Source organism: Wolffia australiana, chromosome 7 (assembly GCF_029677425.1).
Source record: "Wolffia australiana isolate 7733 chromosome 7, ASM2967742v1".
NCBI classification, from domain to species: domain Eukaryota; kingdom Viridiplantae; phylum Streptophyta; class Magnoliopsida; order Alismatales; family Araceae; genus Wolffia; species Wolffia australiana.
In genome coordinates, this window is record NC_135841.1 from 9,978,095 (window position 1) to 9,989,193 (window position 11,099).

Here is an 11,099-nt window from a genome sequence, read left to right on the forward strand (position 1 = left end):
ACGCGGGGAAATGGATCAAGAACGTGGAAGAAGGGATCAAGAATGCGGGGATTGGATCAAGAACGTGGAAGAAGGGATCAAGAACGCGGGGAAATGGATCAAGAACGTGGTAGGAGGGATCAAGAACGCGATGGGAAGGGGAATGGATGGTGGAGATGGGAAAAGGTACGAAGAAATGGCTTTCTTGAACTGTAACAACCAAGAACCCTCCAAGAAAGAGGAGTTCTTGACGGATCTGGGGTGTGCTCCCTCGGCGGAGCAGATTTCCCCGGTTGATGGCATGTCGGCGACGCTTCTTGAATCTCCCAAGACCCCCGGAGTAATCTCTACGAAGGCCTCTTTCGATTCTTGATGGCGGCGGCTTCTTGAAACTCTTTCCTCGCACCGGAGTGATCTCGACGGCGCGCTTTAACACGTCTCCCTCGGAGTGATCTCAACAGAAGAGACGTGGGCTCTACCCACGGAGTGATCTCGACGTGGGGTGGGGCTAGCCAGACCCCCTACACTACTCTCTACGATAGGGGGGAGACGAATTGTGAATAAACTTTTCAACAATGACTCCCAGGTGTTCCTTGGGCATGCCATCCCCTTATATAGTGAGGATGGGTGCCAAGTGAACGTGGGAGAGGACGAACTGTCGCGAGACGTGGTTCGGCCTCTCCTTACAAATTCAAAATACAAACATAAAATTAAAAACGACGAGGACGGGGCCCAACAACATTGGCCCAGTCCACGAATCTGAAAATACAAACACACATGAAAATGAGCATAAGTAAAAAGATAAAAGTTCTTACGCGGGGTACTTAAACCCCGGGTGGCGAGCGTCGGCGCGAGCTGCTCGGCGTGGCTGGCGACATCCCGTTGGGTCATCCTCGAGATGGTTCTTTGTCATCGTGGCGTCGTCCTCGAGATGGTCCTCCATCACACTTCCTCTCTATAAGAAGAAGGGTGGACGTCGAAGGCTTAGGCATGTCTTGTTGAAAATTCAGATCTCATTTTTGTCCAGTGGCAGTTATTTTTTTGTTTTTCATCGTTCTACTTGTTTCTGAAGAAGTGTCGAGTGTGTTCAAGAAGAATATTACGCCAAGAAGAAGAGGGGTCTTCATCATTGTCCGATCGGATCCTTCAGTCTGAACATTATTCGCTCGATTGGTATTCGATCATCGTCACATTGAATCATGTTCTGGTGGAAAGTTCAGAGGTTGCTGTTGATGGAGAATCATCGTGAGGAAACAGAGGGTCCCGGTGGATCAATTCTATCCTACACGGAAACTTCAAATTTGCCAGTGAATTGGCCTTTACTCTGATTGTCTGTCCGAAGTCATCGATCGGATGCTGCGGTGATGATTGTTCATTCCACAAGTTCTCATCGCCGGGAGAACACGGTCACTCCCTCCATCTATCGATCGTTGATCATGTTGCGGGATATCGTTGATCAGTTTTCTGTTCTCCTCCACCGTGATCATTTTGCAGAGGATATCGATTATCTTCCTTGTTGGCCTCAGATTCACTCTACGGACTCCTTATGGCGTCATCATTAGCTCCCGCCACCGACCATGATCAACTTTCTTCTCCTGCACGGATGCTAGTATTCCATCGATACCAACGGGTTGTCACTCATGACATCGAGTGCAACTACATTGTTTCCCTCCCAGCCTAGAGCAGTCTCCATCTTTTATTGGCTGCCGTGAAGTGTGTCGGAGTCAAATCCAATGAGCCATTTATTCTCGAAGGTTTTCTAATGCCGGACTTCTCTCTTCTATTGTGAAGGTTACGGTCCCTCCAGTCCAAAGTTCAGCATCAGGCTACGGTTACTCAAGTCTGAAGATCAACACCAGTGGTGCAATCCACGGGTCTCCCTTGTTGGTGATTCAACAATTCACGAAATCAAGATCATCAAGACGTCAACGGGATTGCTGTTGCTCTCGTGGATATCTTATCATTGTGCCATCTGACAGGTCACGTTCTTTCATCTCTATATTTAACAGTGTTGTTACCTTCCTTAGTGCTGGTTTTGACTGCTCTTGTTCCAAGTGAAAATTAGGCATCTGATAGTTTAACCACCTCGTTCCTATTAGAGAAATTTCCTTGTCGATATTGGGTCATTTCATTCACGTCGACGGTGTGGACCTCTTTGGATGAGAATCGTCCCCCACCAAGTCGTCCCTTCAATACGATCACGCGGGTCATCTGGAAATTTGATTGTGTCAAAACCCGTCTCGTGTCGTTAATTGCTTACGCCTCGAATCTTCTGACTTCGGTCGTACTTCTCGTTGAATTCTCTTAAATATATGCATCACAACTTCGCGTTTCATCATATTATTCATTCGACTTTCTTTGGTGGAACACAAACAACCAGAAGCCAGTTGTCGCGTTACATCAGGATTTTTCTACATCGTCTTCCTTGATTCAATCTCCTGTTATAATGAGGGCGTATGATCCCGTCTTGACCACTCAATCCTCTCCGTGAGCTTCTTACTACATTCGATCTATAACTTATTTGAATCTCATGATTAGAGGTTCGTAAGTCATAGTCAAAATGTTGTCGTTTACTCACGAGATGTCCTTGGTATCTCAGGTCAGTGGATCCCTAATACAACCGTGACTTGAATCAACCTGATTGACGTTTAGTTATAATACCATTCAGTGAAATCTTTCTCCAAAGAGCACCCACTATCTATCCTTAGTGTCGCCACACTAATAGCCACAGGATCAACTATACTTATCGTATAAGTAGGATCAACTAGTGCTATTCTATCCATATAATTCGATGTCCATTTCAAGTATCCATCAAATAGGAATATTTAGAATAAATGTTTAAATACTAGTGATCACTGTATTATGATCTCATCATAATTCACTAAGTTATTGCACGTATTCCTAGACTTCATTATAAACATCACAAAGAATAATAATGAACGTAAATATTTAATTCAATGAACTTAAGTAAACATGGTAGTGTGATTGGCTTGACGGCCACATAATATCCATCACAATGTTCATTATAATGCATGTACGGTGTTTACAGTTGAAGTCCATGCATACATGCGATGACTGAGAGAATTATGATGAGATCATAAGCAGGCCATCCCCATAATTTGAACACACGTTATAAATGTTATATTTGAAGGATACTTGATATAGAAATTGAAATAACTAGATAGAATTTCACTATATAGTCTCATTTATATGATGATTATGGCCATTTTCCTAACCATTGCTATCGAGACATAATTTACAAATAATAGATACTCTTAGCAAAAGAGTTCATTGAACTAATCCCAATGAATCCTAAATGTATTATACCTATTGAAAAATAGAATGATTCATGTCATGTCATAAGTGGTCCTTAGACATGAGACACAAAAGACTTCTTATAGATGGACAATTGTATTTTGGCTATGACCTACGAGTTGATATCCATGACAGCATTGGGCTCTAGGTAATGAATGAATAATTGGTAAACCTTTTCCCTTGCAGCGGAAGATGAAATCAATTCAAAACTTATCTCTACAATGTAGTACCATTTGGGGAACTTGTTCCACCCTTGTTGTGCTCCTTGAGGGAGTACTTTCAAACCATTCATGTGCCTTACCTCTAGAGGTATCCATGATCAAGGTATTGTTGAGTCTCCTCTTCTTTTTCTCCAGTTATTCTTAAAGATCTGTTTGATGTTTTCATTATCAATACTCTATAATGGAATGAATGGAGATTAAAACAGACAAGAAAGGGAAGGGTTCCCAGATCTGGATGGCATGGACACCTACAATGGGCGCCACCCCAAGACCTTATTGATAAAGTATATCTTATGCATTATAGTACATTATTGTCCAGGGCAGGGATGATGGGTGGGACGGGACAAAGATCATATCACCCTATGTCCCAATTTTTAGAGGTTCATCCAAATCATTATGTTCGGAGTTTGTACTATCCCAAATACTTTCATCCACATCCCATCCCATCCAAAAACCATCCCCTATGAGACATTCTTGTCTTTTCTGAAATCTGGGAAGAAAAAATAGGTCACCCTTATAAATGCTCTGCTCCCATTTGACTCTCACTTGGTTTCACAAGGCTTGCACTCGGCTTTTTCTCTTGCACACTAGGACTGCCCTTCACTTTTGTTCTTATGCTCTCATCTTCCGTGCAATTCCTGCTCGGCTTTCCCTCTCAGGCCCTACTTGACTCCCACGGGACAAAGAAACTGTCCCATCGACCATCCAAGGCCCTAGACGGGATGGTTATTTCATCCATGGACAAAAAAACCATTGCGTCCATTGTGTTCAGGGAGTGACAGAAATTATACATCTTGTCATTCATCCAATCTCTCAGATGGAATGCTTTTTTTGCCTATAGATGAAGTAACTGTCCAGTCCATGCCTGTGCACTATATATGCATGTGACCTTCTGGCCCATGTATCAAGTATATATAATTAATAACTCTAATGGCCGAATAATAATGATTAGCCAACATTATTAATTAACTCTACCAACATGTAGATTAACTAACTAATGGTTTATTTAACCCAATAAATATGTTAAGTTTCTAGCATGTCAGGTGTCAAGCTACACCTCATGCTCTATAAGATATACAGTAGTGCTCACCCTCCCATGGAACCTTTATAATCATCAGTTACCATATATGTATAATCTTTTGTCTACGTGAAACTCCCTCCTTAATGACTTAAAATATGTTTAGTTGTTAAAACTTAATCTGTCATTCAATTAGTATTGATGCATAGTGGGATCATTTGAGAATACCTTCTACAATATCCCTACTAACCTGGCTAGGTATCTCCTTCCTCGAGTCAAGCTCCTTGTATATGGAGGGTGGATGAATGCGTCTTGACCACTCTTTGTGCATTTCTATCTTTTATCTAATATAAGACATGTTTGAGTCCCATGGTTGGGGGATCTTATGTCTTAGTCAAAACATGGCCGTCCATACACAAGATGTCCTTGGTATCTCAGGCCAGTGGACCGATTATACAACTGTGACATGAATCAACCTCACACAAAGGTATCATACTATTATGGGATTCATATAGATAGTTTCAGCAAACTCTTTCTCTAATGAGCACTCACCATATTTCCTTAGTGTCTCAACATTAATGGATGCAGGATCAATCATATTTATCAAATAAGTAATACCAGATTGTGATATTAAATCCAGATAACTCCATGTTAGTCTCGAGTATCCGATAGATAAGAATATTTAGAATCTAAGCTTGAAAACTAGTGATAAATGTATTATGATGTAAGCATAATTCAGTAATTCAGTGGGGATATTTATCAAATAAGCATGATAAATGTATTATGATGTAAGCATAAATATCATCCAAGAATAATAATGAAAAAAATTGTATTTCAACGAACTTAACACATCATGAAAGTATGATAGGCTTGATGGAAAGATAATGTACAATAGAGATTACAAATCATCCTAGTTCAGATGGATTGACAAGTCCACAAAGGTGATTGTCTAGTCAAGATGGGATTCTCCACCTGATGAAGGCAAATTGTGTGTTAGTTGTAATGTCGTTGTAATTTTTAATTTTCCTTATTCAAATAAATTTGATAAAAATATAAAACTCAGTCAGACACATAGTTAGAGTAAGGTCTTCTCCACACGGAATGACCTTTAGATGTGAAAGTATTACTTGAGTCTGAAGTATAATGATTATAGTAAGTTATAATAAAGAGAAGAAGAAAAAGAGAGAAAAAATAAGGTTTATTTAGAGGTTTTTAGAGATCTTAAAGATAGTAAGGAAGTAGGATATCAAGATGAACTAATAGAATTATAATTAAGGATAATATGAGTGAAGGTAGTGGAAGAAGTAGAGAAGATTACTAAAGTAGAGAAGAATAGTAAAATATTATGAATAGAAGCTATGAAATTACTTACATAGTTATTAGTAAGATATGCAAGAATATGAGTCAATTACAAGGATAATGATATCAATGTTTGAGTTAGATATGGGATAAGAGATTACAGAAATAAAAGGTCAGTAATTAGTTTATAAAAGTATTTAGCTTTTAGTAACAAGTATGAGGAAGAAAGAAGAGAGAAAGTAAGTGTTATAAAGATGAGGGAAGGTGAATTTATAAGTTGTATGAAGAGTGGAATGGCTGATCAGAGAGGTATATTTAAATTTGAAGAGTAGAGAAGATAAGTGGAAGTATATAATTATTTAATTAATAATATAACTAATTAGATAGGTAAGGAATTAATTTTGTTTTAGTTTGAAGAAGCTTAAATGAAAATGTAGTAATGATAGAGAAAAAGGAGTTAAGGGTAAGTAAAAAGGCTAATAAGACTATTAAGAGCGAATCTATATTACTACTAAGTTGATTATAATAGTAGAATACGTCCTATAGATGATGAACTTACTATATAGTTATATATATGTGTGCCTATATGTATTTTATATATTTTTTAATGGCTGAAAATCGAGATGAATAGAGGTAATTCTGTCAACACCCTTGAGTTGATCGATAGAATGCCTCAGAGAGGTCAAAATAGAAGCAAGTGGATAGTTATTATTCTCAAAAAAATTTAATTGATTTTAACAAATCTGTTTTCAAAAATAAAGATTTGATATTTGAAATAGACTTGACTGGCTCAAAAAGAGGAGTTAAGTACAAGCAAGTTTACTTTCCAATTTTTTTGACACATTCCATGCCCTGAACGTGTAATCTTGGAAGGATTTGACTCCAATGAACACTGGAAAGTTAATAAGTGACATGAAAGTCATTATACAAAATTTTAAGGCCATTTTGAGAAGAAAATTCATACTCTTTTATTCCCTCTCAGTATGTCTCCCATATTTGGATTTTACTAGTAGTGCCTTCTTAAATGAAACAAAAACTTTGAAGATGATGCAGAACAGCTAGACGAATGGATGCTAACGAGTGATGAGAGGGGAAGGACGATGACAGGTGCTGGGAATTGGGATGGTTTAGGAATGGGAAAGGGATAAATCAGACCACAAATCCACACGATCGAATTTGAAAAATTAAATCCGATGAAATAGTAGTGGTGCAGGCCCTTTCCTCGTTGAGCGCAGGAGTACTGTCTTCAACCACCGCGATGATGCCAAGCACCAAAATCAATACTATTGAATTCTCATTCACGGGAAAACTCAAGAAAGACCTAATCCACTAATCGTTGAAAATTCCAGAGAATCCAAACAAATCCGAGGGCGGTGGAAGACTTCTCGTGGAACACTTGATGAAGAACACACGACACCAAAGAGTTCAGGTGTACCTCAACACCAGAGTGCGTGTCGAGGCTACGGGGAATTCTCGACGTATCATTGATGAGCGAAGAAGGGGGGGGGACGCTTGGGGTTCCCGGTGTTGAGTGGCCCTAGCGATGAGGTGGCCGGGTTAGGCCGGGTCGCTCGGTGGCCTGGGACGCTTGGGCGTGATGGACAAGCAGCGGGCGCAAACGTCATGCGCGGGTGAGGTGACCTTTCGCTGGGACGGTCCTGGTGTTGGGCAGCCCTGGCGGGCGGCCAGGTGCTTGGGCGGCCCTGGTGTGGGCGGCCCTGGCGGGCGGCCTGGTGCTAGGGCAGCCCTGGTGTTGGGCGGCCCTAGCGGGCGCCCTGGCGCTGGGGCGGCCCTGGCATTGGGCGGCCCTGGCGCTGGGCGGCCCTAGCACTAGGGCGGCCCTGGCACTGGGGCGGCCCTGGTGTTGGGCGGCTCTGGCAGGGTGGTGTGGTGCTAGGGCAGCCTTGGCGTTGGGCGGCCCTGGTGGGTGGCCTGGCATTGGGGCGGCCCTGGTCTTGGGCGGCCCAGGCAGGGTAGTCTGGTGCTAGGGCGGCCCTAGCGGGCGGCATGGTGCTGGGGCGGCCCTGGTGTTGGGCGTCATCGGTGGTTGGGGCCGGGCGAACATGTAGAGAAAGGAGGGAGAGAGGGAAGGAGAGGACAACAGCCAGCAACGCATGGCGGCGATGACGGCGGTAGCGACGGCGATCCGGGGAAGAGGGGAGGATTAGGGCAAGTCCTCTAAGAAGAGAAAACTCAATTCTTAAATAGAACTTTGCCTAGATGTTTCTTGCAGCATTGGCCTATATATATAGGCCTTGGAGGAAAGAGAAAATGCGAAAGATAAAAATAAAAGTAAAGATAAGCGACGTGATATCATGTCACGTCAGAGGGCAGTTCTTGATTTGGCGTTGATGATGTGTCTTGACGCGTGACGGGGTGTGCATAGGTGGAGACGTGCTTGATGGGGTGTGCATAGATAGAGACGTGCTTGATGCCGGTGGCTTGACTTGATCAGTTGACGGTAGCGGCGTGTCCGCAGAAGTCGTGTTGACATCGTTGCCATAAGAAGATCCAAATGATTATTATATTCTTGGTGTTGGGTTCTAGAGGCCTTGACATGGATGAATAAAACAAAATGATTCGCAGCGGAAGACTTGAACGAATCGAACGGCATTACTAAAATCATTGAAATGAGGTACCTTTGCACGAGTCTCATTCGTGATTTCTTTGATCCCGGAGCGAGACGAGTCAAGCTGCTCAAGTGTGAAACCTCTAGACGTATCCACGCGGTCCTCGACACTGATAACTTGCAAATTAACATGATTAATTGATGAATTTACATTATATTTATGTGTTTTAATGACCATATTTGCGTGTTATCATATAAAAATGAAGATAAATGACATACACTTTGATTTTGTTATTATTATTATTTTTTTACTTTTTACATGGTATTTAACCTCATTTCATTGAAGAAATATTTTTTTACAGGGCCTCAAATACTTGGCTAAAGGTTGGTAAGGGCTTTCCTAATTTTTCTGGAATTTTTCCATATTTTTATATAATTTTATATAAAAATAATCAAGACCAATATTCAGTTAAGAAATGATTTTTACAAATTTAAATAATACATATATTATTTATGTGGTATTTTAGAAGTTTTTTTTAATATATTATATATATTAAGTGCATCCACGTCATTCACCCGAAATTCGGGCGAATAAGTGTTGAATACTATTTAAATAATCAAGAGCGAGAGAAAATGAGCATTATTGGCTCATTATGGCATCGCAAATCACGATGCCATAATGAGCCAATCATCAGGTCGGAAGCATTTACGACGTGGCGCGATCCGCGAGAGAGGTACGGGTTTTATTTTTTACTTTTACTTTCTGCGTGCATTTATTTAAAACAAGAATATTCTGTCCATTAACCATGTGCACTAAATGCACGCGGCAACCGACACACGTGTTTATAAAGTCGATGTTCTTTATTTATTATTTACGGCGTCGATTCACCACATGCATTAAATGCACGCAGAAATCGACGATGGGTGTCAAAAATTGTGGCTGACTTTGTCATTTTCTGCTTATTTTACAGAAAAAGTAAAACAAAAGGGCGACATGGCATTTTCTGGGCCATCTAAATCAAACAATCACTCTTCAATGATTGGGCCTATGGACGTGGACAACAACATGTCAGATCACGATCCAAGGATGGGGAAAATGAGAACAACAATGCCAGCCAATAGAAAAATTCCATTTTTAAAGAAAGATAAAAGAGATCCAACGGCCCAGATTAATCCTCATTAAAACCTTGATAGCTTGAGATCTAGATGTCCGAATGTGCTGAAATTTTGGGCGCATGTTTGTCTCTTTTTCCCCTCTACAATCTAGACGCTTGGATCTTTAAATAGAGGTCTGAAAAAGGGCAAAATTCACTTTTTGAAGCTCTCCCCAAGGATTTGGCCAGGAAGGACACATGAGTTGCTTTGGAAGTCGATAGTTCTTGATTTTGTACTCAAATTTGTAAGTTTCTGATTTGTATTTTAAACTTTTTAGATTATAAAACGCCTTGGCATGGGCAAAATGTACATGCCGTAGAAATTGTTTCTAATGAAATTAGCATTGCATTTTGAGTCTGATTCGAGATTTGATTGTTAATCTTTAGTTTAAAATAAATTTGGAACAATTCTGCATTATTAGATTTTTAATTTAGGGTCGGATTTCACATTTTCCCCAAATTCTTCTTTTTTCTCTCTCTAGGTTAATTCTTCTAGTTTCTCTCTCTATATTTCTCAAAATTTATGGTTTGGAAATTTAATTCGATATATAAAAACCCTAAATGGAAAATTTCAACCATAAATTCATCCATCTTGAACTCCAATTTCAAAATCCCTTTCTTGATTATTAAATTCCCAATTTTAATTCATAAAAAATGTCTTAATTGGGAAATTAATAGTCCGAATTAATCTGATCTTATAATTAAAATCATTCTATCTTGAGCTTTTTGATTGAAATATTTAAAATCAAAATTAAGTTTTTACTTAATTTTGATTAATTAAAAACATTATTAAGTATAATTAAGGTTTATTAATTACAAAATTAATTCATCCTTGAATTAAGTCATTAAAAGTTGGATAAAAATTCTTGCTTGCTGCCTCCCTATGGTTCGACCCCTTGCTTGCTCTATATTCTATAATCAGTGATTAAGGGTGTTTATGAATTTTATTGTATAAGTCTAAATGTCAAATCAACAACATATTTACACTCATTTTTAGGCTTATCAGGCACGTCGAATCTCCTTGTTCTCGTTGACGAGCCCCGTTCTTTCTCTGTGGGCGTCGTTATGTCGTCCCGATCACATCAGGGATGGAGAGGGGATGTGGGGAGAGTGGAGAAGAACGGGAAGGCCCCTAAACAATTCTGGCCTGGGTGAATTTTGTTCAGGGCCTTCCTATTGGAGCGCATCCAGACGACGCCGATGAGTCATCAGAGGAGCCATCGCCGACATCATCGCCATCACCAGCATCGCCACCGGTCTGCATCCAGCCCGACCGGCACGCCAAAGCGTCCGTGAAGACACCCGGGTTTAAATACCCCGGGTAGAGCACGTCCATAGGCACATCGTTTGTTTTTTTGCCGTTATGTTTTCATCTTCGTCTGTATCGGTTTCTTTTCATCATCATTTTCGTCCGTCTTGTCATTTCATTTCCTATGTCAGTTATTTGTGTTGTAAAAGGGAGGGGGGTCTCTTATTGGACTTCCCTTCTTGGACCCTCTGTAAAAGGGGCCATCATGGCCTATATAAGACCATGATGGCCCCAC